General features: G+C 43.8%; 1 protein-coding gene and 1 long non-coding RNA gene across 6 annotated transcripts in view; one reads left to right on the forward strand and one right to left on the reverse strand.

Annotated features, from left to right (window-relative positions):
• Positions 1 to 4,379: 4,379 nt before the first annotated feature.
• LOC122422798 lies at positions 4,380 to 5,079 on the reverse strand. The gene is made up of 3 exons (XR_006263964.1): positions 4,859 to 5,079; positions 4,620 to 4,739; positions 4,380 to 4,498 (listed from the first exon to the last, which is right to left on the reverse strand). It is a non-coding gene; the product is annotated as an uncharacterized LOC122422798 (long non-coding RNA).
• A 193-nt stretch (positions 5,080 to 5,272) lies between these two features.
• Positions 5,273 to 16,926, forward strand: part of ANKRD6 (ankyrin repeat domain 6) — a 175,965-nt gene continuing 164,311 nt past the window's right edge. For 3 of the 5 annotated variants that reach the window (XM_043439467.1, XM_043439471.1, XM_043439470.1), the window contains exon 1: positions 5,276 to 5,480. The gene's annotated coding sequence lies outside the window, so the exon portion shown is untranslated. Of the gene's footprint in view, positions 5,549 to 16,926 lie in introns of all 5 variants that reach the window. The other 2 variants (XM_043439464.1, XM_043439465.1) reach the window with 2 other exon arrangements.

Consider the following 16,926-nt stretch of genomic DNA (forward strand, 5'->3'; position numbering starts at 1 on the left):
GAGTTCGATAAAGGACAGAAATGGTATAGACCCAAAAGAAGCAGAAGATATTAAGAAGAGGTGGCAAGAATATAGAAGAACTGTACAAAAAAGATCTTCACAGCCCAGATAATCACGATGGTGTGATCACTCACCTAGAGCCAGACATCCTGGAATGTGAAGTCAAGTGGGCCTTAGAAAGCATCACTATGAACAAAGCTAGTGGAGGTGATGGAATTCCAGTTGAACTACTTCAAATCCTGAAAGATGATGCTATGAAAGTGCTGCACTCAATATGCCAGCAAATTTGGAAAACTCAGCAGTGGTCACAGGACTGGAAAAGGCCAATTTTCATTCCAATCCCAAAGATAGGCAATGCCAAAGAATGCTCAAACTACCGCACAATTGCACTCATCTCACAAGCTAGTAAAGTAATGCTCAAAATTCTCCAAGCCAGGCTTCAGCAATATATGAACCATGAACGTCCAGATGTTCAAGCTGGTTTTAGAAAAGGCAGAGGAACCAGAGATGAAATTGCCAATATCTGCTGGATCATCAAAAAAGCAAGAGAGTTCCAGAAAAAGATCTATTTCTGCTTTATTGACTATGCCAAAGCCTTTGACTGTATAGATAACAATAAACTGTGGAAAATTCTGAAAAAGATGGGAATACCAGACCACCTGACCTGCCTCTTGAGAAATCTATATGCAGATCAGGAAGCAACAGTTAGAACTGGACATGGAACAACAGACTGGTTCCAAATAGGAAAAGGAGTACATCAAGGCTGTATATTGTCACCCTGCTTATTTAACTTATATGCAGAGTACATCATGAGAAACGGTGGGCTGGAGGAAGCACAAGCTGGAATCAAGATTGCCGGGAGAAATATCAATAATCTCAGATATGTAGATGACACCACCCTTATGGCAGAAAGTGAAGAGGAACTAAAAAGCCTCTTGATGAAAGTGAAAGAGGAGAGTGAAAAAGTTGGCTTAAAGCTCAACATTCAGAAAACTAAGATCATGGCATTTGGTCCCATCACTTCAAGGGAAATAGATGGGGAGACAGTGGAAACAGTGTCAGACTTTATTTTTTGGGGCTCCAAAATCACTGCAGATGGTGACTGCAGCCATGAAATTAAAAGATGCTTACTCCTTGGAAGGAAAGTGATGACCAACCTAGACATATTAAAAACCTAGCATATTAAAAAGCAGAGACATTACTTTGCCAACAAAGGTCCATCTTGTCAAGGCTATGGTTTTTCCAGTGGTCATGTATGGAAGTGAGAGTTGGACTGTGAAAAAAGGTGAGCACCAAAAAATTAATGCTTTTGAACTGTGGTGTTGGAGAAGACTCTTAAGAGTCCCTTGGACTGCAAGGAGATCCAACCAGTCCATCCTAAAGGAGGTCAGTCATGGTGTTCATTGGAAGGACTGATGCTGAAGCTGAAACTTCAATACTTTAACCACCTCATGCAAAGAGTTGACTCATTGGAAAAGACCCTGAGTCTGGGAGGGATTGGGGGCAGGAGGAGAAGGGGACGACAGAGGATGAGATGGCTGGATGGCATCACTGACTCGATGGACATGAGTTTGAGTAAACTCCGGGAGTTGGTGATGGACAGGGAGGCCTGGCGTGCTGCGATTCATGGGGTTGCAAAGAGCCGGACACGACTGAGCGACTGAACTGAACTGAAGTTTCAGCCTGCTTCACCCAGAGAGGCATACTTTGTGGGAAGCAATGGAAAGGAGCCTGAGCTGCTGGAACCTGTTTGCTGTGAATTCAAAACTCAGGGTCTGTTTTCAAACGTAAGATGAATAAAGAAGATGTGGTACATAGATACAATAGAATATTACTCAGCCACAGAAAGGAATGAAATTGGGTCATTTGTAGAGATATGGATAGACCCAGAGTCTGTCATTAACAGAGTGAAGTAAGTCACAAAAACAGATAGCGTATGTTAACACACATATATGAAATCTAGAAAAATGGTTCACATGAACCTATTTGCAGAGCAGGAATAGAAACACAGGCCTAGGAACAGATATGGGACACAGGTGGGGAAGGGGCGGGTGGGATGAACTAGGAGAGTAGCACTGACACATTCACCAGCCTGTGTGAGACGGACGGACAGCGGCACGCCGCTGCGTCACACAAGGAGCTTGGCGCCGTCCTCCGTGAGGACCGGGCCGGGTGGGATGGAGAGGGGCGCGAGGCAGGCTCCGGAGCGAGGGGATGTGTGTGTGCACACAGCTGAGTCACTCCATTGTACAGCAGAAAGCAACACAATACTGTAAAGCAATTATATTCCAATTTAAAAAACACACAGAGTTTTCAGGATGTATGTCACCAGCACAGGGATAGGAAAATGGGACAAAACAGAGCACCTAAAACTGACCCATAGATATTTGGAAACCATTCTAAGATAGCTCTGGCACTGCGGATGAGAGGAGAAATTGAATTTCAGATGGAATGTGAAAGGCAAAACTTTACAACTTTCAGAAGAAAACATGGGACAATGTTTTTATATCCTTGGAGCCAAGAAGGATTTCTAAAAACCCATAAATTAGGGCCAAAGACATGAGAAATTAACAAAAGAGAAAACAAGAATAGTTAGCAAACATTAAAGATGAACAATTATACCTATAATTGGAGAAATGCAGATCACAGCATTTGATTTACAAATTTGTATTTGAAATACAAATCACAGTAAGAAATCATTTCATACCCACAGGAAAAACAAGCACTGGCAGAGAAGTAGAGCCAGGGGACTTTCAAACATCACTGCAGGAATTCAAATTGGTACAACCGACTTAGAACACCATTGGCATTATCTAGTGTGTAAATTTGAACATGTTCGTACCTTAAGACCCAACAATTCCACTTCCAAATATGTATCTTAAAAACTCTTGCACGCATACCTCAGAAGAAATATTTAGGAATGTTCATAGCAACACCGTGTGCAGAAGCAAAAACTGGGACAATGTCCAACACACTGTCTGAAAGTAACCTGGGCAAATAAACTATGATATATTCTCTCAATGAAATACCACATAATAGAGAAACTGAATAGTTGAATCTCAGAAACAGAATGCTAAGTGAAAAATCAAGCAAGCTGAACCAGAATGGTGAAGAATGATTCCACTTAGGAAAAAGTTCAAAAACAGGCAAAACTGAACAGCATAGTATTGAGGGCTACATATATTTGTGGTAAGAGAATTATTAACAGAATTATGGATGGCTGTTTCCTTTGGAAGACAAGGAGGGTATGATCGTAGAAGGGGCATTTATGAATTTTCTTGAGTGGGAAGCCTTAGCAAGGGCAGTTTGAGGAATGGAAAGCAGAATGCTGGCCTGAAGGACCAACTGAAGCTAGTGATGCAAAAAAAAGCTAGTGCAGTCAGCTCGTTAAAGAAACGTTGCTGGAAATAGGAGCCAATTAGGTGGTTAGATGGCATCACTGACTCAATAGATTGGAACTACAGCAAACTCCAGGAGATAGTAGAGAACAGGGAAGCCTGGCGTGTAGCAGTCCATGAGGTTGCAAAGAATGGGATACGATTTAGCAACTGAACAACAATATCCTAACAAAGTAGTGAAAGCTATCATTGGTAGAGCCAAACTTTTCTTCATGAAGTGGGAGGAGAAGGTAGTGAGGTGGATGTGTGAGGTTGGCTGGACAGAGGGGCAGAACGGAGTTGCAGGCTGCCAGCCTTCCTCACACACAGGGAGCTTTAGGACTCTCCTTTCATGAGATGCCCAAAGACTCTGTGTCCACTTGGAAACAAGCAAGCATGATCTCCAAACAGCTCACCCACTACTGTCTGCTTTGGCTCTCATGAGGCCCCTCTGCCAGGAATTCTCATTAATTAAGGTCTGGGAAGAACGGCAGACCAGTCAGCTCCCAGGAGCAGTCGGATGTCTTACAGACTGGCTTCTGTTCCTTTCAGCAGGATTAATGTGTGATTGCTCTGACTGCCCACGAATGCAACTTCAAACTCCATCTCATCTCCACTCTAGTGATCTCATAAAAGCCTCCTGGAGGAATGGAGCAGGCTGTATCTCTGGATGTTTATTCAATGGACTAGCTTGGAAAAGCTTTTAATATGGAAAAGTGTAAGAAAGAAACAGTCACACTGAAAGATAATGGGTACTTTGACCTTGGGGGATCACCTAGCCCTCACTGATGACCTACCTGGAGAGAAATTCAGAGCTGACGGGCAAGGAAAAGAAATATATTCTTCTAATAGCTCGTGATGGGGAAGGACAGGGATGGGGACAAATCTGAAGAAGGCCAAAGGACACTCAGAAGAGAGGTTTCACATCCTGCCCAGTAAAATTTTAGTTATGACTTTGGGATTGGGGAAGTTCGGAAGTAGTGGAAGAAAATCAGGCACTTACTCTTCCCTGGTGTGCATAGAACTGTTTGGATTCATTCTGATTGATGTTCCCTGAAGGAGAGAGGGAGACATATAACTGAAGAAAACGTAGAAGAGCATCACGTGTCTTTTCCCCAGGTCTATTTCAGAGGGAATTTAAAAAAAAAAAAAATCCGGTTAAAATTAAGCTCAGGTAAGCCGGAAACTCTATTCTGGGGTTTCACCTCCCTCTCCACCTCGCTGTGTTCAGAGAGTAGATACCTGTCACGCTTCTTCAAAAGGTTGAATGAGATCCTTCCTACTCATTCATACATTCATTGAACAATAATTTATTAAGCGGTCGCTGTGTTCAGGGAACTCTTCTAGACACGGAAGAAGTAACTGAAAAATAAACAAAAACAGACCGAGTTAATAGTGTGTAAAGCGTGATTTGAATATAGCAGGCTGGACCGTTCAATGCTTCCTATTTCATTAAGACATGCTTCCTATGAGCTACTAACCGACAAGCTGTTTGGAATAAAGGCTTCCTTTCTTCTCCTCAGCTTTCTAATGAATCTGGATCTTTCATCATTGTTGTCTAGCTTCCGTTGAGACATCTCAGCTAAGTGAACCACGAATACATTGAAATACACCCTTGGCCACAGGTTGAAGGATGGTTTCTCCTCTTGAATCCCCTCTCCCTCCTAACAAACCCGGCAACCTCTGCTCGGAAAACCTCCCCCAATTGCATGCCCTGGCTGCTCTCCCTCCTGATAAGGAGGCCTCTCGGCAGGCGCCGAAGGCGCGGCGGCGGGGCAGGGAGCTGGCTGCAGCGCGAGGCCCGCGGGAGGGCTGCGGGGCCCCGCCTCGCCCCGGACCGGCCGCTGCGGGGCGCTGCGGCCCCAGCCTCCGAGCGCGCGCGGGCGGGCGGGGCGGAGGGCCGAGCGGGCGGCGGGCGAGGCGGCTCGGCCACAGGTAACCTGCGGAGCGGCGAGCGCAGCCCGGCGAGCGGCGGCAGGAGGCGGCGGCGCTGGGCGGCGCCGAGGCCCAGGGGCCGCCGGAGCCAGCGAGAACCCGTGCCCACCGAGTCCCCTCGCCTCCCCCGCTGTGGCCAGCACCGGACCCTGCGGCGCGGAGAGAAAGGTACTGGGTGACCTCGCCGGGTGCTTCCCAGACCTCTCCTTCTCCGAGGGCCGGCGCCCCTCCTCCCGGTGCGTGGGGGGCGGGGGGCTCTGATCCCGGAGGACGATGTCGCGGGTGGGGGCTCCCCCGGATCGCGGTCTGTTTGGGGAAGAGTCCCCGACCCAGCGCGATGCCGCCTTTCCTGCGGCCTCCGGGGAAGCCGTCGCCGGAGGTGGGGGGGGGGGTCCTCCCCCGGGTACCTCCCTTGTCGCTTTCCTTCAATTGCTTCCCTAGAAGAGAGAACTTGGGGGAGGGGGCAGAGAACTTTCTCGCCTTTGCACGCCCCCTTCCTCTTGCTCCAGTGAGCTGAAAGAGTTTGTAGAAAGTGGTGGTGGTGGTCGGGGGTGTGTGTGAGGGGAACAGGGGGGTGTGTGTGAGGGGAACAGGGGTCCCCAGGTGTTCCGGGCGCGGAGACCCGGCAGTCTTGGGGCGTCCACGGAGGGTCTCCTCTGGTCGCCAGCGGCCCCCGCCGTCCCCGGGCCTGCGGCCGGCTTCGGAATGACCGGACTGGGCTGGGACCCGCCTGCAGCCGGGTCCCTTCCCTCAGCCCTTCAAGGACCGCAGAGGGGCGCAGGGCCGGTCCGTGGGGGCTGTTCTGCCCCGGGGAGCCCCGTTCTGGCTGGAATTAAGCTCTGTAAAGAGTTAGCAAGTGGCATGTCCCAGAGCGCGAGGAAGCGAGCACGTTGTTTGGTCTGAATTGAGACATCAGTTCACCGACACTTGCCTTGGAAATTTCAGTGGGGTGCTTCCGGTGGATTTGAGGAGGGGGAGGGGAGTTGGCGTCTATTCCTTGTCACCAGAGAGGAGCTTCAGTTTCCTAAAGCGGGTCAAGCATGTTTTCCCTAAAGCGTGGTGAGATGGTGTAAGTGGTGGTGGAAGACGTTCCCTTTGGGGTTATAAGACTGAGTCTGGATGCGTCTTGTCAGGTGTGTGACTTTGGAAAATTCACTTTTTTAAGCTACAGGCAAACTGGGTGTATTGTACATAACCTGGTGGTACTGTTGTAGAAATTGAATGTAAGTGGAAAGCTTGGCATAGAGCTCTTGAACGTTGGGCATCCTTTCTGTGAGCCTGTGGATGAAGATAGTCATTTCACGTTTAGGTAACATCTACTAGGCCAATGTTAATGGGAAGAACTTGGGCAATGAATACAAGTACTCCTGGGTCCATGGTGGTCCCACAGAGTACTGATGGTCTCTGGGGGGAGGGGGTCCCATCCTTAAAATAGCAATAGCAACCTTGGTTCTCCTGGTGTCCTACCTGCCGACTGCACATGTTTATCTTCCATCATCCTTAGCAGCTGCTTAATATATTGTAAATGAAGAATTTTTTAAAAAATTAAATATCCTAATTAGAAGAGTTTTCTGCACTCTAGGTCATAAATGAGGAGGGGAGAGAGGAAGAAGGGTGGAAAGGAATAAGAACCCAGGAAAACGACTGATGACACATTGGGAGATATAAACCAAAGGTGATAACAAAATGCCAATTTGTTAACTCCTGGTTCGGTGGTGGCACCAAAAATTAACCTTCGCATCTCACTCAGACCCGTCAGCCTCTCCAGAGCCCCTCCAGATAAGTACATAATCCAAGTAAAAGCGGACAGTTTGCTTAGAGACAACTCTGCTTAGAGATAAGGCACACATCCAGCTCCCAGGGCACGCATGTGCTGAAATTCTGGGGCTGCCTCTGCAAACTATAGCATAGGTTCAGAAAGCAACAAACGGAGAAGAACAAATTAAAAAATAAGAACAGAAGACACACCCAGGTACCCATCACCCAGCTGAAAAGCCAGAGCATCCTTACAAACTTGCAGCCCAGAGCACTCCTCCCCATGGCAGGCCACTTCTCTTTTATCTCCCAGAGGAACCACTAGTCTGGCTTTTGTGTTTATTTCTGCATTGCTTTGCATACTTAATATCTGATATGAGAAACTCTGTGGAAGGCAAGTTTTTAAATAACCATTTTCACAGTAACCTGGAGCCTGTAGAACTTAAAAGGATATTGAGAGTAAGATGCAAACCACAAAAAAGCTGAAAGTATCAAAGTGCTGGGGTGAGCAGTCTCTCCGTCACGCTTTGCCCCTGGTTTCCTTGGCAAGGCTCGGCGGGTGTGTTCTGTCTGTATGGGGGAGGCCCAGTCTCTTCAAACATAGCTTGGAGGCTATAATTTTGAAAGCTTTGCTTGAGTCTCTAAGAATTGGAAAAACAGTAATTTGCACGCATGTGTTTTAGAAGTCTTTAAAAAAAATACCAATTATCCAGAGGACATTGTATTGGGATTTGAAGGATTAAGCTAACTGAGAGTGACCTTTAAAAACGGTTTTAACCTAAATTCTTCTTTTTCTGGTTGCGATGTTTGTGTTCGGGACTTTTAAGTTATTTCTTTGCGTTGACTCACAGCTCTCCTCCATGGATCGCACACATTCAGTCACTTCTTGGTTAATCAGAGGTTCCTAAACTTAGTTCATGGTGCCCTTTGGATCTCAGTAATTTTTTTCACAGTGCCCCTAGTTTTTGGCAGCTAGTAAGTAGTTAGGTTGAAATAACATAATAAGTATTTATATCCTAACAACATAGAAGCTGTTTGAAGAAAAATGACACAGTAGACTAAGAGAAAAAAATTTATATCATTCTTAAATAACCACACTTTCAAATGGGGTGTGTGTGTGTGTGCGTGCGCCCACGCGCGCACGCCCATGCGCGCATGCCCACGCGCACGCACACACACACACACACACACACTTGGGATCTGATTGGATCCCAGTCTCATTTCCTGTCCCACATTAATTTTTCTGCAGCACTCGCTTTTTATCACAGCAACCTCTGAAAACCCACGCTTTGCAGAGATACAATGTCATTGGTAGGAACGTGATAGGATCTGATTTGGAAACTGTGAACTCCACCAACCTGTAGGTTCAACGTCCAGCGTGTTGAGTACGCTGTTTCCCTTGAAATTTTCAGAAATCCTGAGTTGTCCCTGTGAATTTGCTTCAGCACTCCCAGTGCCTTGGTGAACAGTTGAGGAATTGTTGGTCTCAGATAAAACCCACTTCCCAGGAGAGACCAGTTAACTAAGGAAGGTGTCAGCCTGAAAAAGCCCCAGGTTAAGTTTCTGTGTGGGTTTCCCAGGTGGCTCAGTGGGTGAAGAATCTGCCTGCACTGTGGGAGATGCCGACAGGCTTGGGTTCGATTCCTGGGTCAGGAAGATCCCCTGGAGGAGGGCATGGTGACCTAATCCAGTATTCCTGCCTGGAGAACCGGAAGAGTGACCTAGCACACACTAAGGCTTCTGTGTGCAGTGGGCTACATCTTGGTTTTCTCCTATATGAAATAGAGTTGGCTAGAGGCTTCCTCAAGAGACTCTTTAAGAGAATTAAACTAGATAATATACATAAAGCCACCTTTTAAAGACCTAGAGTACAATGGAGTCTTGAGAAATAATAGCTGTTTTAATGGTTGTTATTATGTATGAGTGCTAAGTCGCTTCAGGAGTGTCTGACTCTTGCGACCCTATGAATTGTAGACCACGAGGCTCCTCTGTCCTTGGGATTCTCCATGCAAGAATACTGGAGTGGGTTACCATGTCCTCCTCCAGGGGATCTTCCGGATCCAGGGCTCGAACTGGCGTCTCTTACGTCTCCTGCTCTGGAAGGAGAGTTCTTTATCACTAGCGCCACCTGGGAAGCCTGGTTGTTATTGTAAAGAGTACCAAATCAATGTCCAGTGATGGGTATATGTCATTGCCCATATTAAAGAAGAGTGGGTGCTCGAAATCCCTGTTAGCAAATAAGCTATGAAGTAACTAATTTACATTGTAGGATGATTTATTGTTTTTTCGAACAGAAAGCTCTGGTTTACTATTGTGACGATCTTTGATTTTATTTAGACCGTCTCTGGAATACTCATTTTCAGTGACCGCCATGAGCCCTGGTTTGGACGGAGCCTGTATCAGTGCACTTCCAAAGGGGGTATGCTTGTCTTATGTCTTGGGAAGTTTGAACATAGGTGATAGGCTGGGAAGTGTTTCAAGCAGGATTTAATTTCCGCGTATACTTTTAGCACAGAGAGGCAGATAGTCTTTCCAGATGACACGTGTATATTTTCATTGTATTTGCTTATTCTTGGCTGTGCTGGGTCTTCATTGCCGCTCACGGGGTTTTTCTTGTGGCAAGCTGGGTACTCTGGTCGCGGGCACAGCTTCCTGCTGCAGCGGCTTTTCCTGTTTCTGAGCTCGGGCTCCCGGGCTCTCGGCTTCAGTGGTTAGTTACAGCATGTGGGCCCCGTATTGCGGCTCCCGGGCTCTAGAGCACAGTTTCGATAGTTCTGGCACACCGGATTGGTTGCTCTGTGGCAGGTGGGATCTTCCTGGATTACAGATTCGAACCCGTGTCTCCTGCATTGGCAGATTCTTTACCACTGAGCCACTGCGGAAGCCCAGATGATATGGTTTTTATTAAATTGCAGAGCATCCCATGATAATGCCTATCAGTAAGAGATATTTGTTAGTCTTCCAAGGAAAGGCTGACTTGGATAACGATGGCTGTCATAGTTCCTTTTAAGAAACAGAACCTTCTTCCCTTGTCCAGATCCCAAGTCTAAGCTAGGACCGAGTGATACTTTAACAACTTTGAAGAATACGCTCAAAAATACATTCATCATAGTGATGTTTCCTTAGCATAGTTGTAGATTATTATTGTTGCGTTCTTCAGTCATTTATCATTGGGAAGCCTGTGCAGAAGCGTAGGTGATACTTCCAAGTTGACCTTAAAGTTTTTTTTCTGTTTGTTTTGGTTTATCATGTTGAGGGTTTTTTCCCCCTCTATAAAATTTGGGTATATTTGTGAGTGTGGGAAGCTATTTGATTCTTCTGAACTGATTATTCTGTTTTTCCATTTCATGCCTATCTATAGATTATCAGCATTATTTCTCTTTAACGTATTGCTCCCTTTTTAAAGAAATAACAATTTCATTTCTTGCCTTGGTTAGGTGGATTATATTTAATACTGAACATCTTTTTTTAAAAAAATGTTTATGGCTGACTTAACAATGTTATATTAGTTTCAGGTATAACACATAGTGATTCATGATTTTTATAGATAGTACTCAGTGTCTTATGGTTTTAGGGTATAAAGTAGAAAACTGCGCTGTAGATGTTGAAATGTGGATTAGAATGAATTGCTTTCTTCCTTTTGTCTGCAACTCTTACTTAAAAGCAAACTGAGCCAAGGAGCAGCTAAGCTCATGTGCCACAACTAGAGAAGGCAACAGGTGGAACGAAGACCTTCACAACCAAGAATAAATCAAATTATTAAAAAAAATTAAAAATAAAATTGAGAGTCAGAAAGCTTGAACATCAATTTAACTATTAGAATCTGATATTAGCCACAAAGTGCTTTATGAAATGCTTTACTTTTTTTAAAAGGTTGTTATCCATTCATGGTGATGGTGATGTAGTTGCTAAGTCATGTCTAAGTCTTGCAACCCCATGGACTGTAGCCCACCAGGCTCCTCCGTCCATGGGATTCTCCAGGCAAGAGTACTGGAGTGGGTTGCCATTTCCTTCTCCAGGGGATCTTCCCGACTCAGGGATCAACCCGGGTCTCCTGTACTGCAGACAGATTCTTTACTGACTGAGCTACCAGGGAAGCTCAATCCAGGACAGTTCTTATAATCACTATATGGTTATGTTGGCTATTTTTCCCATGTTGCACAGTGCATTCTTGTTGCTTCTGTTTTACCTCCTGGTTTGTACCTCTGAGTCCCCACCCCCATCCGGCCCCTCCCTCCCCCACTCGCCTGTCCCCACTGGTGACCACTGGTTGTTCTCTGCATCTGGGAGTCTGCTTCTCTTTTGTTTCTTTTCGTCACTAGTTTGCTGTATTTTTTAGATCCCACATCTAAGTGATTATCATACAGTGTTTGTATTTCCCTACCTGACTTATTTCACTTAGCAGAACGCCCTCCATGTTCATCCCTGTTGCTGCAAATGGCAAAATCCCATCTTTTTTACGACCAAGTAATATCCCGTTATGTGTGTGTGTGTGTATATGTGCGTGTGTATGTGTGTATATGTGTGTATGTGTATATGTGTGTATGTGTGTGTATGTGTATATGTGTGTTGTGTATGTGTGTGTATACATGTGTCTGTGTGTGTCTGTGTGTATGTGTATGTGTGTGTGTGTCTGTGAGTGTCTCTCTGTGTGTATGTGTGTATGCATGTGTGTATGCGTGTGTATGTGTGCATATGTGTATGCATGTGTGTTTGTGCATGTATGTGTGTATGTATGTATGTGTGTATGTACGTGTGTATGTGTGTGTATACATGTGTTTATGTGTGTATGTGTGTGTGTATGTGTGTGTGTATATGTGTGTTTGTGTGTATGTGTGTGTATATGTGTGTGTGTGTGTGTATCTGTGTGTGTATGTGTGTGTCCGTGTGTGTCCGTGTGTGTCTGTGTGTGTGTGTGTTGCACATTGTCTTTGTCCATTCATCTGTTGATGGACACTTAGGTTGCTTCTGTATCTTGGCAGCAGTTGTAAATAAGGCTGTTATGAGCATTGGGGTACATGTGTCTTTTTGAATTAGTTTTTTTTGTGTCTTTCAGGTAAATACCCAGGAGTAGAATTGCCGAGTCACATCGTAGTTCTATTGTTAGCTTTTTGGGAAACCTCCATACTGTTTTCCATAGTGACTGTACCAATTTATATTCCTACCAACAGTGTACAAGGGTTCCCTTTCCTCCACATCCTTGCCAACATTTGTTATTTGTGTTCTTTTTGATGATCACCATTCTGACAGGCATGAGATGATATCTCATTGTGGTTTTGATTTGCATTTCCCTGATGATTAGCAATGTTTAGCATTTTTTCTTGTGACTGTTGACCATCTGGGAAATCTTAATATCTTCATATACAATTAGGAAAGGGTATGTAAGGATGAAAAGATTTAATTTAAATTTGGGAGTTTATTGATAGCTAAATGGACTTAATTTCTTCATCAGTGATTTGTTGTTTTCAGTTCAGGAATAGAGATTATGGGAAATATTTCTGTCCATGATAGTAAAAAACATTCTTTTTAAAAAATCGAATTTAATGGAGATACCAGCAATTAGCAACCAAAAATGGAAAAGTAGTCCAGAGTAAACTAATATTAATAACTAAAGAAGAATCAGCAAGGTTTTTTTTGTTGTAGTTGATTTTTGGTAAAGGATATATGCTTTGAGTAATGTTTCTAAAAGGAATAAATACAAAAGAATAAGGTCAGTTTTCCTTACAGATATTAAGTAGATAAGAGGTGAAAACAGAACTTAGTTCTCCGTTTTCCACATCAGCTCTAGGAATCCTTCTCTCCATCATCTTGTCGAGTTGGGTGGGGCCTTGGGGAGGACGGAAGGTCATCAGGAAACACGGCGTGGTCCAGGCTGCCCACTCACTGTGGAGCTCAGGACAGTTTCTGAGAGCCTCGGTTTTCTCTGCACTGAGGGGACTAGACCAAAGCATTGCTTTAAAAAATGTGTGGTTCTGTGAAATTATTCATATTCACAGGGTAAAATCAACACTCTTTTTCTTCCACACTTCTGAAGGTGGATGCCGTTGAGTCAACCTGATGATCTGTGGACCAGAGAGAAGTAATGAGATTGTTAACGTGCCATAACCTGATGACCTCCTTTTATTATGAGCTTCATTCACTTACTGTGTTAAGTCCTTTCAGACTGTTGATGCATGTATTCACACTCGGGAACATAAATCCAAAATACCATTCTATTTTAAAACCTGATTCCAAGGTCAGAAAATTTATACTCTTATTTCTGTAAGTTAGAGTTTTCAGTTCAGCATTTTATTCTAACTCTGGGCAAGTCCCACAGAAATCTGATATACAAGGAAATTGCCTCCAGGTGACAAATTTGGGAAGTATTGGGTTTCTCCCCTCTTTGCATCTTTATAGAAATTTTAGACTTCTTAAAGTGAACATATACTCAGTTTATGATCATAAAAATAAATATATCAAGTATTAATAAAAAGCTGTAAAATCACACAAGAACATTCAGCGTTAATCATATGTATTAAAAAAAAAAAAAACTTTGTTCCCATAGTGGAACTATTTAGATATTCTAGTAACTAAAATATTTGCTTAATAGGAGGTAAAAATGTAATCACATGAGATGGGCCTATTTTATCATGGTTAAATGGTAGTGATTTGAATTTATTATTGAGGATAAAAATAAACCAAATCATGAACAATTTGACTTGGAAAATTTCAGTTCAGATTTTTCAAAAGGCTAAATTTTTTCTTTCTTTGTCAGGATAACATGTCTCATGCCAGTCTCTAAAGTTACTTTTTAGCTAGAAAATACCAAGTGAATGGTAAATCCCAGCATGAAATTCTGGATTTGACCCAGTTTAGGTAGAATGCTAAAATTCATTGTGTACTATTTTGTATTATGCCATATATAGTCTAAAATATTCAAGTACCACAGAGCAGACTTCTTGAATACACATATATGGATGCATTTGAGTATCCTAGTTATGCCCTATATTTACAGTTTTGGTTAACCTTTGATTAAGAGGCATGCGCTTCAGAGCTGATCTTACTGGGTAAGATGCCTAGTTCTGGCACCTATTGGTTGTAAAAAAATTTTTTTTTTGGTTGTAAAATTTTTGACAGTTTACTTAACTGTCAAACTGCCTCAGGTTCCTAATCTGTAAAGTGGAGGTTTGATACAGTTTTGTACTCTGACTATGATGATAGTTACATGAATCTGTGAATGTGATAAAATTCATAGAACTACACACACACATATACCCTGAGCTCATGGAAAAAGTGAAATCCAAGTAAGTTCTATAGTTAATAGTATTATACCAATGCCCATTTCCTTGTTTAGATCATTGTACTCTGGTTATATAAGACAGTTGCAGAAGGAAATGGCAACCCACTCTAGTATTCTTGCCTGGAAAATCCCATGGATGGAGTTTGGCAGGCTCACAGTCCACAGAGTCGCCAAGAGTCAGACACGACCGAGCGGCTTCACTATGTAAGTCATTACTGTTGGGAGATAGGGTGCATGGGCACTCTCTGTGCTGTTTTTTATTGTGATGTACCTGACATAAAACTCACCATTTCAATAGTATTTTCAATATGCAGTTCAGCGGCGTCGGTTTCATTCTCATTATTGGGTAACCATCACCACTGTCAGTCTCCAGAGACTTGCATCATCCTGAATTGAAACTGGGTCCCCACTTAACAATAACCCCCCAATCTCATCTCCCCAGACACCTGGTAACCACTGTTCTACTTTCTTTCTCTGTCAATTTGACTCCTCTAGATGCATTATATAAGTGGAAACATACAGTGTTTTTTCTTTTGTGTGTGGCTTATTTTACTTACTGTCATGTCTTTGACGTTCATGTGCTATTTTTTTTTGCAACTTATGTGAGAAAATAATATTGTTTCAAAATAAGGTTACTCTTCTATTTTCTTTTTTTTTTGGCTATGCCACGCAGCATGCGGGATCTTAGTTCCCTGACCAGGGACCAAACCGGTGCCTGCTGCCGTGGAAACACAGAGTCCTAACCTTGGACCACCAGAGAATTCTCTCAAAATAAAGTTTAAAAAAGAAAAAAAGAAACAAATATCCCATTGATGGTGCCCCACTGCTGTACCGCACCAAGGCATCGAGGTTAGGGACGGTGCAGGATGGCCAGGAAAGCCGGGGAGTGACATCACCTCTCTTTCCTTCCTCCTCCTTATCCCCAGTCATAGGAGAAGAGATGAAGGAATAGCTGTGTTCTCTCTTGCGTAGGGAAGAGTCTGCATTATTTATTAGTAGATTGCTGTATCAACCCGAGGAGAAGCTTTTAAATCTCCCACTGTAATAGGGATTCCTGGGCTTCCCTGATGGCTCAGCTGTAAAGTATCTACTTGTCAATACAGGAGACCTGGGTTCAATCCCCGGGTCGGGAAGATTCCCTGGGGAAGGAAATGGCAACTCATTCCAGTATTCTTGCCTGGAGAATTCCATGGACAGAGGGGCCTGGCGGCTAAGAGTCCATAGGGTCGCAAAGAGTTGTACATGACTTAGAGACTAAACAACAACAAACTAGGGATTCTTAACCTGAGGTTCAGGACTGATGGACCGCAAAGGCTCTAACAGCTTCCAGAATTTAGGTGTGAGTAGTTAATGCTCATTTGTATATATGAAAGGGGAAACATTCCATAACTTTAGTTATATTCTCAAATGATTCCCTAACCCCCAAATAGTAAGCACGACAAGAAAGTATAATTTAAATGTAACTTATGGAGCTCTTCCCACCCCATAACAAGCTTTTCACTTGGGTGTCTTAGCCCCTTTTGGTTTCCTGGTGTATCTTTCCCCTTGCCAGGCTCCAGAGGCTTGCTTTCTGTTCAAACCTGGGAGAAGCCTAAACAGTTCTTTTCCCTCAGAGCCTCCAGCCATTCTCTCCTGTGTCCTACAAACTCCAGGATCCTCAAGTGGCCCCAGAGTAAACCATCTTCAAGTCTCCAGTGGGCAGGGGTGTAACTGAGTGGGGCTGAGTGGGACTCAGACTCTTTGGAGAAATTGTTATTGTTCAGCTGCTAAGTCATGGCCGACTCTTTGTGACCTCATGAATTGCAGCGCACCAGAGGAGCCTGGTGGGCTGCTGTCTATGGGTTCACACAGAGTCGGACACGACTGAAGTGACTTAGCCGCAGCAGCAGCAGCAGGCTTCGCTGTCCTTCACTGTCTCCCAGAATTTGCTCGAACTCATGTCCATTGAGTCAGTGATGCTGGAAAAATAGGAAGAAAATAATGCTTGAGGTACACAGCTATGGAAAACTCAGGAAGTGGTTCTGAATGACTGAGGTTCAGTAGATTCTGCCCCGGGGCATGCAAATTTAATTTTCAGATTGTTTTCTGGTTTACACTTTGTGTTACAAATGTATTATAAACGTATCATACAGTACATTCTACCTTGTGGAGTATCCAGTGGTTTAGGTGAGCTATTGCAATGGTGTATTGTTATAAAAGATGTTAGGTATCAGAATTTGTTTAATAAATAAAACTCCCCAGTCATTCAGACTGGTTCTCATATAAATGGATTGCACAAATGGGAAAAACTGTAACTTGCAATTTTTCTTATACATGTGATTCTCTAATCTTTGCATTCATCTTAGAAATCCTTCAATAGATCGTGACTTGACTCATTTACTCAACTCAAGTATATTCTGTTAGAGTAGGCTAACTGCTGTAACAAATGTTTCCAAATCTCAGTGACTTAAGCCAGTAAAAGTTGACTTCCATCTCACCCGAAGTCCAAATAGGTTATTCCTGGTTAGGCAGCTCTCCTGGTTAGATCTTCTTCAACTGATTCGCAGATAAAGGGTCCTTCCGTCTTGTTATACCGTCCTG

The sequence above is a fragment of the Cervus canadensis genome, chromosome 20 (genome assembly GCF_019320065.1).
Source record: "Cervus canadensis isolate Bull #8, Minnesota chromosome 20, ASM1932006v1, whole genome shotgun sequence".
Lineage (NCBI taxonomy): Eukaryota > Metazoa > Chordata > Mammalia > Artiodactyla > Cervidae > Cervus > Cervus canadensis.